Source organism: Equus asinus, chromosome 4, assembly GCF_041296235.1.
Source record: "Equus asinus isolate D_3611 breed Donkey chromosome 4, EquAss-T2T_v2, whole genome shotgun sequence".
Classification (NCBI taxonomy): Eukaryota; Metazoa; Chordata; class Mammalia; order Perissodactyla; family Equidae; genus Equus; species Equus asinus.
Window position 1 is genome coordinate 77,453,264 of NC_091793.1, and position 27,664 is coordinate 77,480,927.

A 27,664-nucleotide genomic window follows, 5' to 3' on the forward strand; every position below is an offset into this window, starting at 1 on the left:
CAGCTGCATTCTGGACAGAGAGGTTCATTCACATCACCAGCCCTCCCACAGAATAACCAATTTTGTGTTTTAGAATAAAGATGCCAGCCTTTCCAAAGTTGCCCCTGTCTGAAGTGGACAACTGTAACAGAATTCCCAATAGAAAAGTAGGCAAGCAACCCCCAACTTCTTCCACTCAATTTGTGATGACACAAAGCACACTGATAATGCTCAATGCATTTCACAACATAATCCATGTTCAGCCCTATGCCCGAGAAAGCAGATTCCTTAAGAAATTCAGGGAAAGAGGAAAAGAAAATTAATATGTCTTGAACATCTGCTATACGCCAGACACTCTGCTGGACCCTTTACATAATTTACTCCATTTAACATTGATGACAAACTTACAAAGTAGTTAAGGCAACTATTACTCTTCCCTCTTCCTTGGAACAGACACTGTATCCCACAAATAAAGCAAATGAAAGCTGTAGAATAGAGAAGTTAAAGGCTTGAGTTCACAAAGTAGAAAGTGGTAGAATTAGGCAACATACTGAGAGCCCTTGCCCTCCTATCGCCCGACTCTTAGTTTCAACGTCCTCCACGCAGACTTCCTTGCTGCTCCCACCTCCACCCCGCACCCCATTTCATCACATTTATCCCCAGAATGGAACCAAGATGGGGAGGCAATGTTCCAGTTGTAGAAGACCTGGGTCGGAACTGTATTTCTGCCTTTTCAAGCTTTGTGCCATTGGAAGGGCCACTTAAACTCCTAGTCTAAGTTTCTTTATCTGTAAAATGGGGATATATGTCAAATCTATGTGTGTTACAGTGAGAAAAAGGGGGAAACATATGTAAAAGTGGTTTAAAATTATAAATTCAAACGTGAGGTGGCATTATCACAAAATTCCTCCTAAACACGCTGCACCAGCTGCTCTACCGTGTGGACCTCATAGTGATAAAGAATGCTGGATTCTAGCATGTTCTTTAGAGGGGCAATCATGTTATCTGCCTTCTGTTAACTCCCGAAGTGGCAGAGAGAAGCATAAATCCTCTGCTCACAGACAAATTGGTATGGTCTTATTCATGGCCCCACTACAGAAGCCTGGGAAAGACATCGCTAAATACATTCATTCATTTATTCATTTATTTCGGTGAGGAAGATTGGCCCTGAGCCTATATTTAAGGCCAATCTTCCTCTTTTTGCTTGAGGAAGATTGTTGCTGAGCTAACATCTGTGCCAATCTTCCTCCATTCTACATGTGGCATGCCACCACAGCACAGCTTGACAAGCAGTGTTAGGTGGGGGCCCGGGATCCAAACCCACAAACCCTGGGCTGTCTAAGTGGAGAGCATGAACTTAACCACTACACCACTGGACTGGCCCCCCCTAAATACTTTTAAATGGTGACCATGATAGTTGGTTTCCAAAGATGGCCCCCCAATGACCCCTACCTCTAGGTATTCATACCCTAGTGTAGTCCCCTCCCTCAGTGAAAACAAGCTGGCCTTGTGAATCGCTATAACCTATAGAACATGACGTGACGTCCTACCACTTCTAGGACTTAGCCTTAAGAAGGTCTAGAAGCTTCTTTTGCCCTGAGTCACCACGTAAGAACTCCTGCTGGAGAGACCATGTGGAGAACTCACACGGAGTGAGACAGAGACCCTGCCATCCCAGCACCCCAGTGGATCTCAGCCTTCCAGCCATCCCCGGGCATGTAGGTAAGCCACCTTGGATAACACATCCTAGTGGGGCCCCAGATGATTGTAAGCCCAATCAACATCATGAGGACAACTACCCAGCTGGGCCCAATCAACTCACAGAATTGTGTGACAGAGTACAATGGTAGTTGTTTTAAACTCTCAGTTTGGGGATTATTTATTATGTGGTAATAGATAATGGTAACAATGAGGAGGAAGAGGCGGAGGAGGGGAAAGGCATCATCATCTGAACCTTCACTATATGCCCCACACTTTCCATATGGCATCTAAATTAATCTACAATAGTTTGAGATGGGAATTATGATACCAGTTTACATGAGAGGTTAAGTGAGGTTAAGTAAGTTATCCAAGGTCAGGTAGAGATGGATTTGAAACCCAGCTGTGACTGCAAAACCTATTTTTTTAATAACTGTGTTATACATTTCACAAAATATGTCACATAATTACTGGTCTCTGATAAAGAGTTGCAGAATTGGGTTGAACCAAAGAAGTGTTGCTAATTATTAGACACTTATTTTAAACAATATAAATGGAAGCCATGTGTTACAGTGAAAATAACTTTCAAGTAGAAGCCTGGAAACTTGAACTTGACTTCTGACCTAATCACTAGCTGTGTGAAATTGAACAAGCAATTTGATTACCAAAAATAGTTTCCTTTTATACAAAATAAAAATAATAAAATGTCTTCTTAGATTTTTGTGGTTGTTTTGGGATCAAAATAATAGACTGAATACAAGGGACTTTTGCAAACCAAAGAAGAAAAAAAAGTCCTATACAAATGTGAAAAATTGTTGAATTGACTTGTGAAGCTTCACCATTTCATAGTCACCACAGAAGTTCTCAGTTTCAAACTATCTGTATTTTCCTGCCTCTTTCCAGGATAAATGTTCATATAAAACTGTTTTGTTTCCAGAGCTTTGGGACACATCACTTTTTTTAAATGGAAAATAAAACAAACTCAAAGACAGCTATTTAATCCATCACTTCTTTATTAATATTTTTGGAGGCAAAGCTGTGAAAAAGAGAAAGCTTTTGGTTTCTAGTGAATGGCTATATTCCTCACCCTTTGATCCACTGATTTATGTGAGTTTTGTTTCTGGGGAGTAAAAATGGTGTGAGCAATGGCTTTAGGGAATGTGTCTTGAGAATACTGACAGTCCTGACATAGGCAAAGAGAAGTCTCCTAGTGGTACTGGATAGCAGGAACGAAGTACAAAATAGGTCATGGCTACACAGACTGTCTGGCAAGAAGTAAACACATGATGTTATCTGCTCTATTAAACGAAATGAGATACAAGAATTCTCATAAAGAGAAATTCTGCCCCTTGGGTAGGCAGTGGCAGTTAAGAACGTTCAAACAGTCCTCTGAAGTCACTATCTAGAATCCTTTTATCAGCTCTTACTTTGTTTTGGAAACCAAATGTCACTGGTAGTCTCACTAATTTATGGAACCTTCTTTTATTGGAAGTAAAATCTAATACCAGAATAAGATACTACATGTATAAAGCTTAAATTATAGAATTAAAAATATAAGTTTATTAATGAACAAATTATGTGCCAGGTCCTGAGTATGAAATGACAGGTGGTAAAGAACATGCTTTCTCTTAAAGATTTAAAATGATACTTTTGCAAAGGCCCCAAAGCATATGTACACATTTGAGAATATATGAATAAACTAAAAATTGTGATTTCTGTTTCAAAGTAGAAGGAAGAATAGCTAAATTAAGACTAATAAAACAATCTGCTTAATCCCATAATAAAAATTTTTTAATGAATTAAGGGAAAAGTTGCAAATATAATCTGATCTATCTGATTTTGAATGTGTGACAGTTTCTGGATAAGGGTACTTATCTCTCTGCTTGTGTAATATATATAATACACGTGTATGCCTATACTTACGTGACATATTCTCATTTGTTCACTGAAAGAAAGGGAACCTTACCCACTCTTCTTAAATCTAATCACATAAAAACAGAAGCTGTGAGTAGGTAGTGAGATTAAACTTTCATTAAAATTAAAAATCCCATTAGGAAAAATTGTGCCCACAAAATAACTACTGTAGGATGATTACGGTTGATTTGGCATGTCTTTGTTCCAACTTTCCTAAAATGCATTACAATTGCTTTTATTGTTATGAATATTAATAATATATCATTCATTTTTTTCTTTTATTTTTAACAAATAACATGTATGAGACTCTGAAAAATACTCTAAAATCTGCATGTAAAAAGTCAGGGGCGATATTCTCATTAGTTTGTCAACTGTGGTTTTAAAAGAGAAAGACAAATACAAAAATCTTGAGAGTATTGTAACCATCTAATTAGAAAATGAAAGTGACCACATGAACCAGTAGAGGCATATCATTGCTTCACATTCATTGACGATCATTCTACAATTAACAAAATGAAAGAAAAACACATTCTCTAATTAAAACAAAGCAAAAGTTCCCATTTAAACCTAGCACACTAGAGGCCATTCACGGAGAACTGTGCCCAGATAGGCATCTTTTTCTAAGCTGCATCCTCTCTCTGTTTTCCTCATCCTTCATTCCTTCTACTCTAAATTCATGTAGCAAGAAAAGCCCATTTAATCACAACTAACCAAACAATAACAATAGCTGGACAACTTGGCTGGACACATCACAACAGTCCCCTCTTTACCCTCAACAGCCATCAGTCTATAACACACTTGCGGAGCACACACAATCACTACTCACAAAAGGAAAAAAGGAATTTTACAATTATATAGTGAATACAGCCAATGTAGATAGCCAAACAAAGAATTCAGGCATCAACGTGAACTTCTTTAGCCTGAAGTAGGCAACATAACCAAGGACACTGTTATGTCTACAGAGCACAGGTTAATTTCACAATAAGACACCAATGAGCAGAGATCTGTCAAGCAAAAACCACATCAAAACCCAACTCAGGGTTTTCAAGGCTGTAAGAAGTACAAGTAAGCAACACAACAGGAGCATCAAAAGGATTCAGACACTTCATAGAATTCCAAACAATAAAAGAAAAAAATATTCAGAAATATTCACACTAATGACCACAACTTCTTTAAATCATTTGCAAGCTCTTAAATACATAAATAGTTATAATAGGTGTAGGAATGGAAAAAAGAATACCCAGAGAATAAATGAGTTATTAATTAAGCAGCTAAATGGATTTATAGTCATAAATATGTAAGAAAGCTGAGAAGCTTATCATAATTAATTACACCAATGAACAATTCTAGAGAAAAAGCAGCAAAGCTTTTCATTTTATAGTATTGTTTTATAGTGCTGCCTACTTTGGAAAGGAGTGTTAAGAACATTTCTCAAAAATAGAAAATAATCACAGAAAAAGAAAAATCATTATTCTGTGTAATCTTACGTGAGCAGCCACAGCCAGACACATAACTTCCTGCACACAGATTAAACAGAACGTGAAGACTGCAAACAGACCTATAGTCCAGTCCTTGGAGACCAACCAGATGAATGATGGAACTCAACATTGTGTGCTGACATCTTTGCATCTCTAGGGATGAATAAACTCAAGAGAGCTGGCAGCAAAATCTGTGACTTCTATACTGTGCCCACTGTCACTTCTGATAAAGCTCCCCATGAAGAAGAAAACCAAGAAAAGTGCCCTTTAGCCAGAGAAAGAACCAGTTTCCAAACAGTGGGGTGCAGAGTCTCTTCTCTGCATTGCAGACACTCCCTTGGCATATGCAGGTCACATCCCAGCACAGGGAGTTCCAATGACCGCATGGAGTCATTACGGCAATATTATACCCTACATATAGCTTGAAACAGTGGGGTTATGTTTTAAGTGCATTTTACCGAGGAACCATTTGGAGCATAGAGCATTCCCCCCAAAAAGCTGTGTGCCTGAAAACATACCTGTCTCATCCAGTCTACATGGAGTACATCTGACTGCCATGTAGAAGATACAGAAGTTCAGAAATGGAGAGTTTACTAGACGAAGATTCTGTTGCAAAAGAATCTATAAGTTTGGAGCCAGCCAGTGGTGCAGCGGTTAAGTGCGCACGTTCCGCTTCTTGGCAGCCCAGGGTTCGCTAGTTGGGATACCAGGTGCGGACATGGCACCGCTTGGCACGCCATGCTGTGGTAGGCGTCCCACATATAAAGTAGAGGAAGATGGGCACGGATGGTAGCTCAGGGCCAGGCTTCCTCAGCAAAAAGAGGAAGACTGGCAGTAGTTAGCTCAGGGCTAATCTTCCTCAGAAAACAAAAAAAGAATCTATAAGTTTGGAACCATTCTTGATTCTCCCATCTTGGCAACTCTTTTCCATCTGGTCATTCAAAAAAGAGTGGTTCTTCTACCCTAATAGCTCATGAAATCCTTCCCACTCTCATGCCACCCCCCCAAGCCAGGCCTTCATCATGTCTTGCTGGACAGAGCCAGGCTCCTAGTCATCCTGTTTCCCCCCTCAGATTCCACTCTGCACAATTTTCAGGTTCATGTTCCTAACACCTTTCGGCCGTATAGCCTCAGACAAAATCATCAATGGCTACCAACAGCACTTCCCAAAATAGGCTCCACAGACAACTACCCTCTCAAGAGGCTCCATTAAAAATGGATTCAGTGTGGGGCCGGCCCTGTGGCATAGTGGTTAAGTTTGGCATGCTCGGCTTCAGCAGCCTGGGTTTGCAGGTTGAGATCTCGGGCATGGACCCAAACCACTAGTCAGCCATGCTGTGGCAGCAACCCACATGTAAAGTGAAGGAGGACTGTCACAGATGTTAGCTCAGGGCTAATCTTCCTCAGCAAAAAAAAAAAAAAAAAAAAAAACCCAAAAAACAAAACAAAAAAACATGGATTCAGTGATTAAAAATATTTGGGGAAATTCTTAGATATTAACAATGCAGATTAACATATTAAAGCTTCTCAGAACTTCTATAGGAGAGAAGATTCTTTTCACTTTCTCTCAGCTTTCCCTACTTTTCAACTGTGGGGCCTTGCTTTGACTTACTCACCAGCAGACCTACCCTTCCAAGAAGACTTGTCTTGGGAAATGCTAGCCCAGGGAACAAAGTCCAATTTGTTTAGCAGGCATGCATTGACTCATCCAAACGGATCCCTGCTCCCTCTCCACCGTCACTCCACTCCTCTCCCACAGCTGCTCCAGTGCCTGCCGCAGGTCCTGAGTGCGAGCCCTCTCCTGACAGGATCACTCCCTCTTTCTCCTCATGTCTAAGCCCCACTGGGGGCAGCTCACGGTCTCCTTTCCCAGGAGGCCCATCCCAACCACACTGGCCACTTAGCACTTCATCTCCCAACCTCCTGTTATGCTGATTTCCATTTTCTATTTCACGAGCTCCACACTAAGTGTTTTTGGTACCTTTATAGATGTGTGTCCTACTCCACCCAGATAGGACACTCCTTGAGGGCATTTGTATCTTATAACTAATTTTATAACTAACTTAGAACTAATCACATTTTATAATGATTTACTATGAATTCATAAAATCTTGGGCAAGCTCTTATGTTCTGTTAAATAAATGATATCTTTTAACGAAAATAAGGCAGATTTCTCAAATACATCAGTGTAGGAAGAGGGAGTGTTAAGACAGAATGAAACTCCCAGAGTAATCGTAATTTAGTAGAGTGGGTGAGGGGTGTCCACAAAGTAGCACCAAGATTCCAAAACTTCTAGGAAATCATCATCAGTGTCAAAATGTCTAAGGAGAAATCACAGACACAAGGGCATGTATACCAAACCCTAAAATGGACTGTCCAGTGGAAGAGTATATGTTCCCTATTCTGACTAAGGTAGGCAGAATGATTTTCAGGAGAAGCAAAAGGGCAGGCCTTTTGGGGTAGGTTAAACACCAAATGAGATCATTTTCTAATTCCTAACGCAGTAAATTCCTGTTTCCTACTTCTTTCTTTTCCTCCTGCCCTCTACTCAACAACTATTGACTGAACACCCACTAGGCATTGAACACCAACCAAAACAGACAACTGGAAAGGTCTCAAGGAAAATCAGGATAATCTATAAGGTCCAGAGGAACAAAAGTTTCTACCTTCTGAAAGTCTCAGTAAAACAAAAGAACAATTCAAAATAGTGTATTAACGCAACAAGGATGAGATAGCTGAAAATAAGTAATATCTAAAAGCTGTCAAAAGCAGGAAGTGGGTAGAACCAGGCAATGTCAATTTTGTGCTCTTTTGTTTATTTATTTGTTTCTTTTGAGAACTGATAACTTTCTGTTGCTAAATGTTCAATATTAGAATAAGGGACACTGGTCGTAGTTACTCTAAGTCCAACACATCGCCTGGCATATGGTAGACGTCTAGGCTACTGTTGTCTGCTGAGTCACTTAACCAGTGAACAAGAGAATGAAACAAGGCAGAAAGAAGGCCTTCTGACTACGCACAGAAATACTGTCTGTAGCTGGAACGTTTTTGGTGCTGAAAGTCCTTTAAATTGGAGAAAAGTAGATAGTGAGTTGTAAAGATCCATCTATGCTTTCTTCAGTTAACCATGTTTCCCTTAAATATATCATGAGAGATTAAAATTCATATGCACTAACAAAATCTTTAGATAGCCTATGTGACTCCTCTTTTACGTTATAGTAATTCAGGCAAATTTAGAGTTCCTAAGATAAAAGCACCACTCCAGAAATTTGAGAAGACAGTCCATTTTATACAATCTAAACAGGAAAAAAATAGAGAGCGACAGCTGAGTTTGGACACTTGTCACTGGGAGGAGGTGGGGAGAGCCACGCTACAATATTAGAATATTAACACGTTTAAGTAAGAAAACAAGAAGTGACTAAAAGGAAAAACAAAAGAGGAACAGTCTGGGAGAAGTCAAGTTGATCTGAATTTGCATCAGGTGAAATGTGCGTTGCATACTGTATTTGACTATTATGCCAGTCGGCTGAAATAACGCATCCTATTTTAGAATGCCACGCTTACCATTTGGCACATGCACATGTGTATGTACAAAACTTGATACAAATGGAGTTAGAGAAAGTTTTGGCAGCCTAATTCTCATGCAAGAGAAAAAACAAAAATACATCAGAAAAATTATTGATAATAATGCGGTCTTCAGACTAAGGAAGAAACTTCCAAGGGAAGTGAGTAAGATATTTTCCCTGGAGGCATTTGCAATGAAAATGAACAAAGAACTGGGAAAAGGAAGAGAATAAATTCCTTGCTGGCTGGTTAACAAAGCCCAGTCTTTTCTTTGTCTCATTTCTCTGATGGTGAACAGAGTAAAGGGGATCAAGAGATTGTTGAACCCAAATACAACTCTGGATAATGTAGTTATGAAATAAATCACAGTCAACGTCTCCAAACAACTCACTCAAAGCACCAGCAAAAACCACCTGAGGTAGGCATATCTGAGAAGGATAACTCTCTCCTTTGCAACCCATAGTATTTTGTTAATAACACCATTATGACACTTCAGTTTACCTTATTATATAATATCTCTGTAAGGGAGAAAATAACATCTGTCTCATAGATATCAAGACTCCTGCCTTTAATAAAGAATGTGTCTGACACACACAAGGTCTTAATAAGTGACAGGTGTCTTTATGATGATGATGTTCCTCATTATTATGCTGTTATTATTATCTCTTATTACTTCAAGCCCTCCTTTCTTCCAGCTTAAAAACTGAGAACAAGACCATGTTTTTCATCTTTGCATTCCTTGCAACCCAGCACAATGCCTTTCACAGGCATTTGATGAATTTAAAGTTAGCCGAAACTTTCTAGGTTTATCTTAGCAACTAAACCATTTGCATCTCAAAGACAGAGTAGGTATCATCTCCCATCATAACTGAGGAAGGCACGCGCTCCTTCTGAAAGTAGCTGGAACTGATTTAAACTGTAACTTCCCGCTAGTGCTTGTGCTCTGTGGGGTGCTGGGCCACAGTTCCCAGACGAGGTGAATGTGGAAAAGCAGTCTCACTAGGTCCCAACTAATACGAAAATAACATTAAAAGGCCACAGCAGACAGCATATGCTAACCTTCTTGTGTATTAAGTACTATTCTAAGCCCTTGATAGATGTTAGATTTTATTCTTAACAACTTATAAATGTATATAATATCTTTTCCTATTTTATAGATAACAAAACTAAGCTTAATTAGAGAGATTAATAACTTTGCCCCAAATCACATTAATAGGAAATGGTGGTATCAGGATCTGAGCCCAGGTCTACAAGACTCTCAAGTCTGAACTCTTAACCACCTGCTACGAAACATGCAGTTTTAATAACACTCTCAGTTCACGATCCATTTAGAGGCCACAGTCTTACCTACAGCAGGAAGCACTATGACCTATTTTCAACACCTCCCAACACGCCATAAAATAATTAGTGTCCCTCGCTTCCAATAAACTCCGTCCACCTGCCACAGTCCCTGAGACTCCAGGGACCGGCATCCTCCTTAATGCACTTCCTAGGTTATGTTCATGTCAAGCAACAGGAGACAGCTATGCTCTCTGAGATGAGCAACGAGTTCACTTAACCCATACCACCTACTGTCTGAGACATCTGAGCTGAAGGGGACACGTGAAAACAGCGTTTGCTGGGAGAAACAAGGTGGAGGAGTGTACTGTCCAGGGAGCGATCCCAGTCAGAGGCCGCAGCAATACTGGGCTACTTCACCCCAGCAAGAAAGCCTCTCACCACCCACATTCCGCCTCCTTTAAACTACACCTCCAGGAACCTCAAAGGACAAAACTATCAGGTTTTGAAAGAAAAGAGCCTCTTGGGTAAGCGTGAAGAGCACAGCTCTGCAGAAAAGGCAAGGGGCCTTAGTGAAAAGCCAGCTCCCTAAAAATGCTCCTCAACAAATGTTTCCTGAATGAATGAATAAATACTGAGTCCCTAGATTAGAGAGTCCTGGGGAAGACTGAAGCTCTGGACCAGGGTGACATTAGCCATCACCACAGTGCCCACAACTTTGCTCTGCTCACATATCTCATGTTAAAGGAAAAATGAGAGGAGTCGTCTGAGGCTGGAATGAAGAGCACCTCTCAGTAAACTTCATCTGAAAACCTGGAGGATCCAGCAGAAGCTGCAGAAGTCCCCTGTCAGATGAGGGCCCGCTATGTCCAAGCTAACTTCCCAAATTGATATAGATTTTTAAACTTGTTTTTCACTGACACATACTCAACCTAAAGACATTAAGTTCAGCTCTAAACTAAGATGCTATAATGTCTAAGACTGAAAATAATATGTGGGAATGCCAAAAACAGAGGAATAGGCTTGAGTAAACAAATTCTCCAGCAAAAAAAAAAAAACCAACCAACCCTACACATCTAAAGTTCCCACAAAGCCTCATGGTAACTAAACAGTAACAACCTTCCTTGGGTATCTCCATTCTGTCCCAATAACAGACCTTGCACTGTGATTACCTTCTTGGCTTATCTGTTATCTGTCATACCCACAGCCAGCCTCTGGCCATAATAAGGTCCCTGTGAACTACTGCCTTGCTAACAAAACTTCTCTGAATGAAACTTTTCAAAATGATAAACAGGAGGATTAGCATGATGTCTGAAATGCCAACCAAATTTTATAACTATCAGCTGGCATTCTAAAAGTCATTTTTGGAGGAAAGTCATGAATGATATTCACAGCTGAGAAGGAAGAAATGGTCACCCTCCCTGTTGAAGGAGATGAGTAAAAGAACAGATCTACAGGAAGACCTCTGCACGTTCTCCCAATAAATGATAAACAAGCGAAGCTGCCCTTTATGCACCTGAGCTATCCCTGGTTTTCCAAGTAATGGGCAAAGATGATCAAAACCTTGATTGTCTTCATATGGCTCAGGCACAGCACACTCATTTTTCATGCTCTAAGTATAGAAAATTGCTTCATTTCTAAAGTAAATATATACTAGACACTTGCGGATATCTCAAGAATGCCTTGTAGCTAAAGAAAGTAACATCATTGCCTACTCATTTTGCCTAATTTGCTAGCCTCCCAGTAACTTTGTGCTAACACTTTCATCCCGTTTTAGATCCTAGGATAAGGCAACAGTCCAGAACACTGGAGAGTCTCCACCTCCAGCGGCCAGCAGTGCACGGAGCCACCTCGGTCTCCGGATGGAGTTTCTTCCCATGATGCCTTCCTGGTAACGTGCATGTTGCATGCATTTCACTTATCTTGTTCAAGCTACATTCCTGTAACTAAGCTTCATAAGCTTCTTCTGAATTGTTTATTCTGTGTTTTAAAGCTCCATCAGCTGCTGGAATGATTCGCAAGATTCTTTTTCTTTTTGGTTAAGCAGGATTGGTGAGCATTACTGGGCCTTTTGGTAGAATCCCTGCTATTTAAAATTCCTGCTGCTGGGATTAAAGGAGATAATGCCTGTGAAAGCCTTTTGTAAACTGTAAAGTCCTGGTCAAATGTAGTGTGCTGTTATAATATTAACCATCAGAGCAATAACCACAATCCAGCTGTAATGTGGGCTTTAAAATGCTAATAGCCATTTGTCTTTGCTCCATGCCCACCCCAGGGCCTGCATTGGTGCAAAACACAAGAGGAAAGTTTTGTTTGGATGAAGAAATGAATGACTTTAAAACATCACATGGTTTTCCAAATTAATGTCTACAGGCAAAATGAGGCTAGGCATGACAACTTAGAAGTGAAAATACTCTGCCAAAAATACCGGGGTGCTGAGAAAAAATACTGCAGAACAAAAAGTTCTTCTAAAGATAATTTCTTTGATAATGAAATCTCGTCCTTCACTGGTGAGGGGAAGAAGGGGCACAGAGCAGGGCAGGAATCTCTATCAGTCCAGAAAATTTGTATGAGTTCCAATGGCTCAGAGTAGGAGGCTGCTGTCCCAGAAAAGGGAAGGAAGGCGTAATGAGTCTAAAGGGGTTAAAATGAAAAACTACAGAAGCAGCAAAGGTTATTCTAGCACTGAGCATTCTAAGCGCAGGCTTATTGCCCGAACAGTGCCTTTCTAGGAGTGGAAATAACCAGCCTTCTGGAGGAAGAGGGAAAAGAGGTGGCCTGGGAGAGAGAAGTAGCTAAGGAAGAGGTACCCATATGAAATGAATTATTTTTGGAAAATGGTTTCCTGAGCATTTGCAGCAATAGCTCTGGTCATTAAAGAGGTGATCTATTTTAAGTACCTATAATGTAGGAAAGGGTGTGTGAGGAGGTGGGAGAAGAAAATAGAAGGGAAGATGGTAGTGGCCCAGAAGAGGGGCCTCACTTATCCCACTCTATAGAAGCCTGAGGAATAAGAAGGGAAACTCCAGGCAGCTGCTGAATATTCAGGAAAGCAGACGCTGGCACGAATTTAACCCTAGGGGATGAGAACATTCTAATAACTCCTTTTTACTAAGGGGTGGGGTGGGGTGGGACCTGGAGGAGGGAAGGAAGACCAGCCTGCTACCTGGGCGGTCTGCAGGGCTCCAGAGGCAGAGGGCCCCTGCACCAGCGGCCGCTAAGCTCCAGAAAATATCGTATTTCTGCCCATCAATCAGCATTAAGCTGCTTTGGGGGCTGAGCTTTTGGCACAGGCAGTTGCCAGTAGCAACAGGGCACACATTCGTCGCTCCTGGTGAGCTGGGGCGGCAACAGCGAGGGAAGGCCAGGGCTAGAGGCCCTGAGCTGGGTAGACAAGGTCAGGGACCCACTGGTGATGGGCCTGGGCCGGGGGTGGGAAGACGGTGCCAGGTGAAGGTGGGCACACCCTGCTGGGGCCAGGATGGGCCAGGCAGTGGCCCAGGCCGATGGTCCCTTGGGGTGAGGATTGGAGGTGGGGGGAGGGGGTTTTGGTGGCACAGGAATGTCCATGCCAAGTTCAGCAGCCTCCCCGCCTCCATAGAGGTGCCTCGCTCTGCTGGCACCTGGACACGGGAGTCACGGCCAAAGGGCAGGAGAGGCACTGGTTCCGTGCTTAGCTGGGTACAGGTACTCAAGATCTGCCCCCTCCCCTGCCACCTCTCCGCCCCTACCCTTCAGGAGTCTCTGGAGGATGCCAACGTGGAATTGCGTCTGCACGTGTGCGTGTTTTCATTTGCACTTTCAGCACAAAAGCAAGACCCCACAGGTGGAAAGGAGGGTGTGCGAGAGTGTGTTGTACGGGGCTCGGATTGCGTGGGCGCAGGGAGGTGGATGAGAGCACACACACCCGGCTCCCACCGACGTCCCCCCCTCGGGTGACCAGGCGCGGACACTGGGGAAAGAGAGCCCTTGACCTCGCGCCACCTCCCCGAACTTCTCCCCCTGCCGTTGGGATCCGGTAAGGTGGAAAAGAAGGGCGACAGTGAGGGAGGGCGGTAGAGGGCAGAGATGGACCGAGGAGACCACAGAGGGAGGCACAAAAGCAGGGAGTCCGCAGGGACTAGTGGGAGCGATGGGGCTGGAGGGCCAGGCGACAGAGCCAGAGGCGGCGTGCGCTGGGGCGCGCCTGGGAGGGGAGGGGGCTGGCGTCTCCTTACCTGGCCTGTGGTGGAGCATTTTGCAGCGGGTCGGGAGCTGGGTGGGCGCCAGCCCCCCCTGGGGGCAGACCGTGCAGTGCTGTCACTTCGGGGGCAGCAAGATGCTGGCTGCAGAGCCCGGAGTTGACAAACTTGCCATGCTCGGAGCGCACAGAGGTAGCCGAGCCACGCGCGCTCCACGCGCAGGGTAGCCGGGCCCCGGCGCGCTCCGTCGCGCTCTTCCGCTTTGTTGTGTTCCCCGGGTCTCCCTGCGCCTGCCTCCCGGTGTCTCCGCGCCCTCTGTCAATGGGACGTTTCACGGGCGTTCTGGGAGGCCCCTCGGGTCTGCGTGCCACTTTCCTCCCGGAGGCGCGCGTTAAAGAGCTGCCCGAGAGTGCCTGGCGGGGCTGCGCGGTGCGCTCCTACAAGGCGGCTCCGGCCCGGAGATTCCCGCCCCCCACCTTCTCCCCCTCCCCGCCCCTCCGCCGCCCCCCCATCAGAAGCTGCTTAGGATCGGGCTGTCAAATCCAGCCCATCTGCTGCAATCATAATCAGTCTCAACCGAACGGTTCTGACAAATCTCCGCCTGAAGCCCGAGTTGGGGAAGCCGGTGGGTGAGGGGCGGGGAGGGGAGGAGGGGGCGACAGGGACCCGTTGCCGGGAGAGGGGGGCCTGGAGGCTTCTATTGTCTGCCCCAAACAGAGGAACTGAAAGGGGAAATGGGGATCCCAAAGGGGAAATAGTGCTTTCCTTTCCCACTTCCTAGTAAGAAAAATCAACCCATCCTGGCAGGCCCCTGGCACACCCCACCCCCACCACCGTCCCGAACCGCCGCTTGCTGTCTGGGTGGAACGAATTTCTGCTAATGAACTAAACAAACAGGTCCTATAATCTTATCATCAGGCGGACCCAGAGACTGGTACAGATACCCGAAGTATTGTAATTGGCAGGTAAGAGCTGGAACTAACAGTCATTTGTCTGGAGTTAGAAGTTGGTTCCCAAGTACATTTGGGAATAAAGCTTATGGAGGAAGAACCTGCGTGTAATTGACGAAGCAGCTCGGCCCTTTGCCTCCTGTTGGCATTTTGGGAGATGAAAGGAAAATCTGCTTTGGGCAAGAAAATGCTGAACTCAGTTTAGCCCCAGTTTGAGTGTAAAGAATTCTCATCAATTTTTTTTTTCCATTTCCTCATGGAGATGCTCTTTTTTTAAAAAAAATGCTATTTTATTAGAAAATAATGACTTCTAAAACTGATATTTTTTTCCAAACTGAAATAGTATCTTCTGCAGATGAAATGCTCCTTTCAATAATGTACTTTGAACTATTTTAATATGCCACTTCAATGTAACCACATATATTTCTACTGGTGAGAGGCTTACAAGGATTATGGCAAAAAATTGTTTTAAAAGAAATAGAAATAACAGTAGTCCTAGATATACATAAACAACTCTTCAAGCATACAGAATACAACCAATAGGATTATGCCTGGTTTTGTACATTCTTCTCCAGTGCTGGGAAATGTTCAATTATCCTGAATGACAGTATTTGTTGGGGAAATAATTTGTTGGATAAACAAATCACCAGTTGAAAACTTGAAGGGGAAAATTTTTAAGCCATTTATTTAGATAGGTATAAAAGCTAGGCAAAAATAAGTATACTTTACTGTGAAAACTGAATAGAGTTTTAAATTAGTGCTCAAATCATTCTTTTGCTTTATGCTGTAGTTGAAAAATGTGAGCAAGCCACATTAAGCACCCACTTATCTGGGTAGAGACTGTATCGTCTACTTATTTTATAGCCCAGTGGTGCCTACAACGGCACTATGCAACTATGGGCACTCTATGAATACTGATGGCTTGAAGTTCTGATTGACAGGTCAGGATTAAAATCATAGACATCACTGTGACTTGGTAATTGAGGTAAAACGAGGTTTAAGTGTTACTTTTTCCAGGAAGTAAATAAGTCAAGGACAACTACTCATGAGATTTTAAGACTGTTTTTGGGGGGGTGGCCGGGGGGGGGGTGAGGAAGATTGGCCCTGAGCCAACATCTGTTGCCAATCTTCCTCTTTTTGCTTGAGGATGATTGTCGCTGAGCTAACATCTGTGCCAATCTTCCTCTATTTTGTATGTGGGACGCCACCACAGCATGGCTTGATGAAGTCCACACCCAGGATCCAAACCCATGAACCCTGGGCCACTGAAGTGGAGCCCACGAATTTAACCGCTACGCCACCAGCTGGCCCCAAGACGTTTTTGTTAATATTTAAAAGTTTGTGGTTTTTCACTGTCAATTTCATTTAATGTGTTTATTAGCATTAAAAATTTTGTTAAAAGATTGATAAACATGGTATGAAGAAATAAATATTTCACAAAGGGTTCTGTCCACTAGAATGAGGTATCATGCTAGTGACTACTTTAAGAAATGGTGTCCAGGAAATTGGTGTTGTCCAGGGAGAGAAGAGCTAAACTGAGAGTCAGACCCTGGGCTGCAGGCACCATCCTCTGTTCTGCTGTGTTCTCTTCCCAAGTTGATAGTTTCAGTTGCATCAGGGCCAAGTAGTGGACTAAGCTGAAGGCCCCACCTCCAATTCATCCAGTCCTTGTTCGAACTTCAAAATATATCCTGTCTAGTTTCTCAATTATTTACTGAGTGCTTACTGTGTGTTAGTGCTAGAGTAGATGAGTGAAAAATCAGACAAAAAATGCTGACCTTGTGGAACTTACGTTCTGGAGGGGAAGACAGACAGGAAAGAATACATAAGGAAATGCTCTTCTCTGTTCAGAGGTGATCAGTGCTCTGGAGAAAAATCAAGCAGGGGGGCTGAATGGTATCCAAGTTTAAATAGAGAGCTCAGTGAAGGTCTCACGGAGGAGGCTAAGTTTGAGGAAGTGATTAAAGGAGGTGAGGCAGCTGGCAAGCCCTGCAGATCTCCGAGGGAAGATGGTCCCTGGCAGCAGAAAGAGCAGGCGCAGTGGCCCTTAGAGAGGGTTGTGCCTGGCGAGGTCGAGAAACAGCAATGAGGCGGTAGGGATGAAACAGAGTGAGGGGAGAGGGTTAATAGTCTGAGAGGACAGAACATCTGGTGGGACCAAACAGGCTAATTTAAGCACTGGTTTTACTGTAAGTGGTGTGGGAGGCCATGGACACAGAGGTTTTTGAGCAAAGGAGTTTCATGATCTGACTCTTGTTTAATGGATCACTCTGCTTACCATAGTATGAATTAATTATAGGAGGAAAAGGAGGGAGGAAAGGGGGAGACCTGTTATTAGGCTATTGCAAGAATCGAGGTGAGAGAAGATGGCTTAGGTAGGACCATAGCAAGAAGGATAATGAGAACAGTAGCAATTTGGGATTGTTTTGAATTTAGAACCAACAGGATTTGCTCAGAGCAGAAGGTTTGGAAAAAAAATGAAGGAATAAAGAATAACTCCTGGGGCCGGCCCAGTGGTGCAGTGGTTAAATTCGCACGTTCCACTTTGGTGGCCTGGGGTTTGCCGGTTCAGATCCCAGGTGGGGACATGGCACCACTTGCAAGCCATGCTGTGGTAGGTGTCCCACATACAAAGTGGAGGAAGATGGGCATGGATGTTGGCTCAGGGCCAGTCTTCCTCAGCAAAAAAGAGGAGAATTGGCAGCAGATGTTAGCTCAGGGCTAATCTTCCTCAAAAAAAAAAAAAAAAAGAATTCCAAGTGTTTGTCTTTAGCACTCAAAAGGATGGAGTTGCTCTTAATTGAACTCCAACTGTTTGTCTTTAGCACTCAGAAGGATGGAGTTGCTCTGAATTGAAATCGGGAAGCCTATGAGTAGAGCAAATTTTAGTGGAAAAATCAGGGGTTCGGTTTTGGATGTGTTAAGATTGGGATGCCTATTAAGTTAAATTTTAAAAACAGTTAATTTATATAAAGCTCTTAGAATAGTTCCTGACTTTTGTTAAGGATCGTATAAATGTTTGCAGTGGTGGAGCCTGTGTTTGTGGGGTTTGTGTGTTATTGTTATTGTTGATGTTTGCTAGTCAAAATAAGATATTGGGTAGGCAGCTGAATAAACATCCAAGTACTGTGTTCAGGGCACAAGTCCAGGGTGGAGATGTAAATTTGGGAGTTGTATAAAGTATGGATGGTTAATTAAATCCATCAGATTGGGTAGGTCATTAAGGCTGTGAGTACAGTTAGAAAAGAGAAGAATTTCGAGGATTGAATCCTGAAAGGCATTCCAACTTTAAAAACTCAAGAAGATGAAGAGGAACCAGCAAAGGAAACCACCCGTAGTGGCAGCCAGTGGCAGAGAAGGCAAACCGAGAGAGTGGGCTCCCCCAGGAACCTAGTAAAGAAGGTATTTCAAGAAGGAGGGAATGACCTGCTAGTCGTAGTCTCCTGATATGATTATCTCCATAGAAAACCCAAAAGAACATATAGGGAAGCTATGAGAGAGTTTACTAGGTTACCGGATAAGCTAATTATCTACTGTCTGTTTACAATACAACATCCAGGGTGTCCCAGGACCCAAGTTAAGGATCAGACACGTGAAAGATATTCAGTGTGTACTGAATCAAGTGATGAACCAATGAAGGGATTGGATGCCTTGTGATGCAAAGTATTCCTCAACTTACGGTCCATGGATGATTTGGGAGGTGTCTTCTATTCTCAAACTCAAGAAATATTGATGTAAGGCAAAGTTTCTGCGAGGGAACAGACCTAGGAGACATTATGTGTTTCCCTTTTATTAAGCTATATAAATAGACAAAAGACTTCTAGCCATAAGTCTCATATAGAACATTTCCTCAAACCATTTTCAATAAAATGTAAATTAGTAACAAAGAAATAACTCACATACATATAGACGTTAAAAAGTACACTTCTATAAGTAATCTTGCAATTAATAAAATAACCCGATTAAAATGAGCAAACAATTTAAATACATACTTTATCAAAGAAGATATAAAAATGGCAAATAATTGCAGGAAAAGATTCTCATCATCATTAGTTATTGGAGAAAAGCAAATTAAAATTACAATGAGATTTACTCACAGCCTCTAGAATCGACAACGTGAAAAAGACTAACAATACCAAGTGTTGGCAAGGATGTAGAGCAACTTAAATTCTCATACACTGCTGGTGGGAGTACAGAATGGTACAGCAAATTTGTAAAGTTAAACATACACTTAAAGACCATCCAACCACTGTATTCATGGGTATTTACCCAGGAGAAGTGAAAACGTGTGTCAACACAAAGACTTGCACACAAATGTTTATAGCAGCTTTATTCATAACATCCCCAAACTGGAAACAACTCAAATTTCCATCAAGATATAAACAAACAACCTGTGGTAGATCCATCCATACCATGAACTTCTAGTCAGCAATAAAAAGGAAGCAACTATTGGGGAAGTTAGTGGTTCAGTTCCTGAGCTCCACTTCAGCAGCCTGGGGTTCACAGATTCAGATCCCAGGCACAGACCCAGCACCATTTGTCAAGCCATGCTGTGGTGGCATCCAACATAAAATAGAGGAATCTTGGCACAGATGTTAGCTTAGTGACAATCTTCCTCAGGCAAAAAGAGGAAAATTGACAACATGTTAGCTCAGGGCCAATCTTCCTCACACACAAAAAAAGGAAGCAACTTTTGATAAACAGGTAACAACATGCATGAATCTCATTCAAGAATATCACACTTTGTGACTGGCTTTCGTTTGAGTCCATTAGAGTCTAAAAAATTTTAGAGAAAAAAGCACATCTGTTATTGCCTGGGTCTGGCGATGGAGAGGGGATTGATTACAAAAAGGAACAGGGGACATATTTGGCATGTGGGAAATATTCTATATCATGATTGTGGTGATGGTTACAAAACTGCATATATTTTGTCAAACATCCAATTGTACACTTAAAAATTCGTGAATTTTTGGGGGCCGGCCTGGTGGTGTAGTGGTTGAGTTCACACACTCCACTTTGGTAGACTGGGGTTCGCTGTTTCAGATCCTGGGCATGGACCTATGCACTGCTCGGTAAACCATGCTGTGGTGGCATCCTGCATGAAAGAACTAGAAGAACTTACATACAACTATGATATACAATTGTGTACTAGGGCTTTGGGGAACGGAAACAAAAAGGAGGAAGTTTAGCAACAGATGTCTTCCTCACCAAAAAAAAATAAAAAGGTGAATTTTATTATATGTAAATTAAACCCTAATAAGATGTTTTTTTAAATAAAGAATTTAATGTGTGTGTGTGTGTTTTTAGGGAAATATATATTGCTCTCCTATTTGAGAAGAGGAAGCCTACCTTGGAAATATCACCAGTTTGTAATCCCCCATGAAATAACTGATTCAAATAAGGATCACTAATAGATGCTAAAGGCTCTAGGTTAAAGATCAACAGGAAATAGAACATTCAGGCAGTACCAAATACGACTTCCTGATCTTTTGCTAATTGTCAAGGGAAATGGTTATATTATATAAGGGAGAGATCACCTGACATGTTTCTCTTTATATCATGCACTCTGAGAAGTGCATAGCATCACTTACGGAGTATTTTTGCAAAAAATATGCCTAGTCTAAATCCAAGCAAGGCCTTTCACATAATTTCCAGCTTACAAGAAGTACGGAAGATAGAAGATAAATGATCAGATAAATTAACCCCAAGGAAACAATGAGGCACAGGCAGAATATAAGATGCTCTCAAACCCTTCAAAAATTCAGGGTATACAAGTGGAAGGAAGTAGAGAGACTAAAATATTAAAAGAGACAAGACAAAACTAAATTAAACTAGTGGAATTGGATCTTCATCCAAAATAAACAGTTATTTTGGCAGGCCAGCCCTGGTGGCCTAGTGGTTAAGTTCAGTGCACTCTGCTTCAGCAGCCTGGGTTTAGTTCCTAGGCATGGACCTACACCACTCATCTGTTAGTGCCCATGCTATGGTGGTGGCTCACAAAGCAAAAGAGGAAGATTAGCAGTGGATATTAGCTCAGGGGGAATCTTCCTCAGCAAAAAGAGGAAGATTGGCAATGGATGTCAGCTCAGGGCAAATCTTCCTCAGCAAAAAAATAAATAAATAAACAGATACACAGACATTTTGGGAACAATTAGAAAAATTAAATAAGGTTGGTATTGGGTAAGAGAATTTTATTTAATTTGCTAAGGATAAAAATGATACTGTAGTTATAAAGGAGGTGGTCCTTATGTTTAACAGACACATGCTCAAGTATTTAGGGTTGGAGTATTGTGGTGTTTACCACTCACTTTGGAAAAAATATATAGAAACAAAAATGTTAACATTTGTTGATGCTAAAGTGTGGATAGATGAGTGTTTTATTGCTCGTGCATTTTACTTTTTCTAAATATTTGAATTTTTTATCAATAAAAAATGAAAAAATACACACTTCTAAAACCCATGAGTCAATAATTAATTATAAAGGAAGTAGAAAAATTGGTATTTGATGTCTTAAAATTAAACACTATGTATCAAAACTTATAAGATGAAAGGAACTAAAGCAGTACATAGAAATAAACTAATAATTTTAGTGAATATTCTAAAAATGAAGAAAAATGGAAAATTAATGTGCAAAGCATCCAACCAAAAAGGATAGAGAAAGAATAACAACAAACAAGTAGAATAAAAGAAACAATAAAGATAAAATCAAAGTCTAATAAAATAGAACACAAAGCATTAATACAGGATCATAAAACAATATCTGCTTAGATCAATGAGAAACAGAGGAGGCATAACTAAATAAGCTTAGCAATAAAAATGGCTGCATAGTCAAGGATACAACAGAGATGTAAAATAATAGGACTGCTTCACTAAGAGCAAGTTTATGGCAATAAATTTGAAAATGTAGGTAACATGATCAATGTCCTAAAGTAAAAATTTTTAATAAAACTCACTCAAGAATTAACAGAATCTTCAACAATTTAATAGATCAACTCAGTAGTTGAAAAAATAATATACCCCAGTATAACCAATAGACCCAGATTTTTTTTAACATCTTTATTGAGATATAACTCATACACCATAAAATTCACCCATTTAAAGTGTACAATTCATTTGTTTTTGGCATATGCAAGTTGTACAACCATCATCATCATTTGAGTTTAGAAGATCTCCAACACCCCAAAAAGAAATCCCCAGTACCTATTAGCAGTCACTCCTCATTTTCCAGCCAGAGGTAACCAATAATCTACTTTCTGTCTATAAATTTACCTATTCTGGACATTTCGTAAAATGCAATCATACAATATGTGTCCTTTTGTGTTTGGCTTCTTAGCATAGAGTTTTCAAGATTTGTTCATGTTGTGGCTTGTATCAGTACTTCCTTCCTCCTTATGGCCAAATACTATTCCATCGTGTGCATATGCACATTTCATTTATCCATTCATCAGTTAATGGACATTTGGGTTGGTTCTACTCTTGATTATTGTAAATAATGCTGCTAAAAACATTCATGTACAAGTTTGGTGTGGACATATGTTTTCATTTCTCCTGCATATATACCTAGGAATAGAATTTCTGGGTCCTATAATTACTACGTTTAACACTTTGAGGAATGGCTAAACTGTTTCCAAAGCAGCTACACCATTTTACATACCCATCAACAATGTATGAGGGTTCCAATTCCTCCACAATCTCTCCAACATTTACTATTATTTATTTTTATTGATATAGCCATCCTAGTGGTTATGAAGTGGTATCTGATTGTGATTTTGATTTGCATTTTCCGAATAGCTAATGATGTTCTGTACCTTTTCATGTATTTATTGGTGATTTGCATATCTTCTCTGGAGAAATTTCTTTTCATTTCCTATGCCCATTTTTAAGTTGGGTTGTCTTTTTATTGTTGAATTGTGAGCCCAGATGTTTTTTAAGGCAATTTTACGAAACTTGAAAACAGTACAAAAACCTTAATGTCCATATCTTAAAAAAGATCTCTAGGAAATAGAAAAAGAGAAAAGAAGGAGAAAGATGGAAGAGAAGGGAGAGAAAAGGGAGAGAAGAAGAGAGACTTCTATGAGTCATTTAGAATGACCTGGATACTAAAAGGAAACATAGATCATATGGGAAAGGAAAATTCATGAATGTAGTCTCAAAAATTCTAAATAAAACTGAATTCATCAATGTGAAAAATAATCATAGTAGCAATAATGATGGTAATAATAATATAGCCTGACCAAATAAGGCTTATCCTGTAATGCAAAGATGATTTGGCCTTAGAAAAATCTATTAACGCCCAAAGAAATATTTTTTAGAAGATTAGAAAAAAACAGATATAGTAAATTTTAATAGATGCTGAAAAATTTAATAACATTCAAATCTACTCATGATTTTAAAGGAAAAAAAAGCAACAATAACAAAAATCTTTCACAAACTAGGAATAGAAGAGAACTCCCTTAAGTTGGTAAAGGATGTCTACCAAAAAATATAGCACACATCATACCAAATGGTGAAATTTAAGCACATTTCCTTTTAAGTTTTTGCTCTAGATAATAATGCCCCTGTCACCACTTCTGTTCAACATTTCTAGAAGGACATAAAGAAAACAAACAAAAGGTATAAGAACTAGAAAGTAATGAACAAAACCATTATTTATCGTCGATATTATTATCTCCATAGAAAATTGAAGAGAGCCTAGAGGCAAATCATCAGATATATTAAAAGAGTAGCATGGTTACCTGATAAAAGGGCAACAGAATAAAACAGATGGTGACCCTAGCATAGGCACCAAATTATTAGAAAGGTAACATTTTTAGAAGATCCCATTTAAAATAGTAAAAACAAAAAAATTTAGAAGGTACAGAGAAATAAGTATAAAGATGTGAAAAAATCTTTATAGAGAGCACTTTGTTGAAAGGCATAAAAGGACTAAGCAATTAGAAAAACATATTACAGTGATAGATTAAAAGACTTAATCTCCTGACTTCATTTTTAAATGTGAAACATCAATAAAAATCCCAGCTTGTTTATACAATGAACTTTACCATCTGATCTTGAAATTCTTATAAAAGAGAAAAAGGCCAAAAATGATGAACTAATCTTTAAGAAGGATGACTCCAATAACATCCAAAAATGGTCAGCACCTTACTATAAAAGTAGGTAATTAAACATTAAGTGAGATAAGATAAATGCATCAATGGAATAGAAAAAGAGCCTAGAAACAGACCCACGTATATGGAATTGGGGTCTATGACAGAAATGATGTCATTAATTAGTGGGGAAAGGTTTGACTCGTGAGACAATGGCATTGGGTCAACTTATTATCTGAATGAAAAAGACAAAATAAGAACCCTACCTCAGACCATTCACAAAAAATGAACTGATTAAAAACTAAATGTATGAAGAAGAACAAAGTTGGAGGACTGACACTACCCAATTTCAAGATTTATTATAAAGCTACAATAATCATGACAGTGTGGTATTGGTGAAAGAACAGACAAATAGATCAACAGAATAGAATGAAGAGACCAGAAATAGACCCTCATGAATACAGTCAATTGATCTTTGATAAAGGAGTAAAGGCAACACAATGGAGCAAAGACAGTATCTTCAGCAAATGGTGTGGGGAAAAACTGGATACCCACATGCAAAAAAAGTGAATCTAGACACAGACTTTATACCTGTCAAAAATTAGCTCAAAATGGATCATAGATCTAAATGTAAAATGCAAAACTCAAAACTATAAAACTCCAACAGGATAACGTAGGAGAAAACCTAGATGACCTTGGGTACAGCAATGCCTTTTTAGATACAAGACCAAAGACATAATCCATGAAAGAAATAATTGATAAGTTGGAATCATTAAAAATTAAAAACTTCTGCTCCGTGAAATATCAAGATAATGAGAATTTCCCAATCCCATAGACTGGGAAAAAATATTTGCAAAAGACACATCTGATAAAGGACTGTTACTTAAAATAAGTAACTCTTAAAACTCAACAATAAGAAAACAAACAACCCCGTTAAAAAATAGGCCAAAGATCTTAACAGACACCTCACCAAAGAAGATTGGATAGTAAACAAGCATATGAAAAATGCTCATGTCATCAAGGAAATGCAAATTAAAAGAAAAATGAGATACCACTACATACCTGTTAGAATGGCCAAAATCTGGTGTCAACACCCAATGGTGGTGAGGATGTGGAGCACCAGGAACTCTCCTCCATCGTTGGTAGGAACATAAAATGGTAGACAATTCGGAAGACAGTTTGGCAGTTTCTTACAAAACTAAACAAACTGTTAACATCCAATCCAATCCTGTTCCTTGATATTTACCCAAAGGATTTGAAAACTTATATCCACATAAAACCCTGCGCACGGATGTTTATAGCAGATTTCTTCATAATTGCCAAAACTTAGAATCAACCAAGATGTCCTTCAGTAGGTGAATGGATAAATAAACTGTGATATATCCAGATAATGGATTCTGATTCAGCACTAAAAAGAAATCCATGAAAAGACATGGAAGAACCTCAAATGCATATTACTGAGTGGAAGAAGCCAATGTAAGAAGGTTATATACTATATGATTCCAACTATATGACATTCTAAAAAGGCAAAATTATTGAGACAATAAGAAGATTGGTGGTTCCCAGGGGTGGAGGGAGAGGGAGAGATAAATAGGCAGAGTACAGAGGATTTTTAGGGCAGTGAAAATATTCTCCATGATATTATAATGATGGACATATGTCGTTATAAATTTGTCCAAACCCATTGAATGCACTGTCAAGAATGAATCCTAGTAAACCACGGACTTACGTGATTATGATGTGTCAATGTAGGTTCATCCTTGGTAAAAATGTGCCATTCTGGTGATTCATGTGGATAATAGGGGAGACTACACATGTGTGGAAGCAGAGGCTATATGGGAAATCTCTGTACCTTCCTCTCAATTTTTGAAGAAAATAAACTCTGAAAGAAAAAGTTAAGTGTGAAAAGCAAATCTATAAATCTTTTTGAAGAATGCTTTGGAGGATCCTTTTAAACTGTCAGGCTGGGAAACATAATGAAGTATTTCACTACTTTAAATTTTTGAACCTCTGAAAGAAAAAAGATTACCATAACGAAAATGAAAAGTCAAAGCACAGACTAGAAGATTCCTCTTGAAACTTATATATGCTATTAGGAATCACTATCCCAAATTTATAAAGAACCACAAATGAGTAGAAAACTTTTTTGGGGGGGAGGGTAAGGAAGATTAGCCCTGAGCTACCATCTGCTGCCAATCTTCCTCTTTTTTGCTGAGGAAGACTGGCCCTGAGCTAATATCCATGCCCATCTTCCTCTACTTTATGTGTGGGATGCCTGCCACAGCACGGCTTGATAGGCGGTGCGCATAATTCTGTGCCAGGATACCAACTGGCAAACCCAGGGCAGCCAAAGCAGAGTGCACAAACTTAAGCACTATGCTACCCAGCTGGCCCCAGGAAACATTTTTTAAAAAGAGAAAGTATGTGAATAAGCAGTTCACAGAAGGAGATAATTAAATGGCAATAAATATATTAAAGTACTCAATCTCATTATTGGGCAAATACAAATTAAAAAAACAATGAGATACTATTTTATGCCTATCATAATAGCAAAAAATAGTCATTCTGCAAACACCGTGTGATTTCCCTCATGTGTGGAAGATAAATGCATGGACAAAGAGAACAGATTAGTGGTTACCAGAAGGGAAGGGGGTTTGTTGGTGGGCATAAGGGGTAAAGGGGCACATATATATGGTCTCTCATAAATAATAATTTATCACCGCAAATTTCACAATGTTATAAACTATTATGACCTCAATAAAATAATTAGAAAAAATATGAAGCCAATATGGCCAAATATTAAAATTTCTAAAAATCCTGGGTGGTAGATACACGGGTGTCCATTATATATTTTACATTTTATTAAAAATGAACCAAAATAAAAAAGCTGACTCTATCACCTAAAAAAAAGTCACTCTGATTACAAGACGTGTTGGTGAGGAAGTATGGAAACAAAAAATTCTTACATATTTCAGGAGGGAAGAATTTGGACGTGTAGTAAAATTGAAGGAAGTCATACTCTGAGACACAGCAGCCCCATATCTATATACATGTTCGAGGGAAAGTGACCATGCACATATATACAAGCATACATGGAACATACAAAAAATTCATTAAATATTAAATCTCAAAGTAAACATCAGTAAGTTCCAGAAAGTAGAAATATAATAAACAGTCACTGATAAAAATGCTGTAAATTATCAACAAAATTAAAAAATGAAAAAGGTCTCCCTCTTGTGAACTGGAACAAGGCAACACCTCAAAGAAAGAGAATTCAAACGAAAATTTAAAAATTTCTAAAAAATAATGATAATGAAAAAGACTGGCTGCATCTAAAGTGGTGGTCACAGAAAAATTAATAGTCCCTAAGCACATTTAACAATAAAAATTAAGACTGTAAATAAACTAAAGTCTCATCTCAAAAGGCCAAAAAATAACCAAAGAAAGCACAGGAAGGAAGCAAGAAAAAGAGCAAAATATAATGAAGTAGAGAACAGAAAAGCAATAAACCAAGTTAAGTTATCAAAATCTTTCAA

At 40.1% G+C, this 27,664-nt stretch overlaps 1 protein-coding gene across 10 annotated transcripts in view; it reads right to left on the reverse strand.

The window, feature by feature from the left end:
• Positions 1 to 27,664, reverse strand: part of NCKAP5 (NCK associated protein 5) — a 916,285-nt gene that overhangs the window by 538,823 nt on the left and 349,798 nt on the right. For 2 of the 10 annotated variants that reach the window (XM_070507569.1, XM_044769050.2), the window contains exon 1: positions 14,129 to 14,798. The exons of the other annotated variants lie outside the window; for them this stretch is intronic. The gene's annotated coding sequence lies outside the window, so the exon portion shown is untranslated. Of the gene's footprint in view, positions 1 to 14,128; positions 14,799 to 27,664 lie in introns of those variants that run through there. 10 annotated transcript variants of the gene reach the window in all.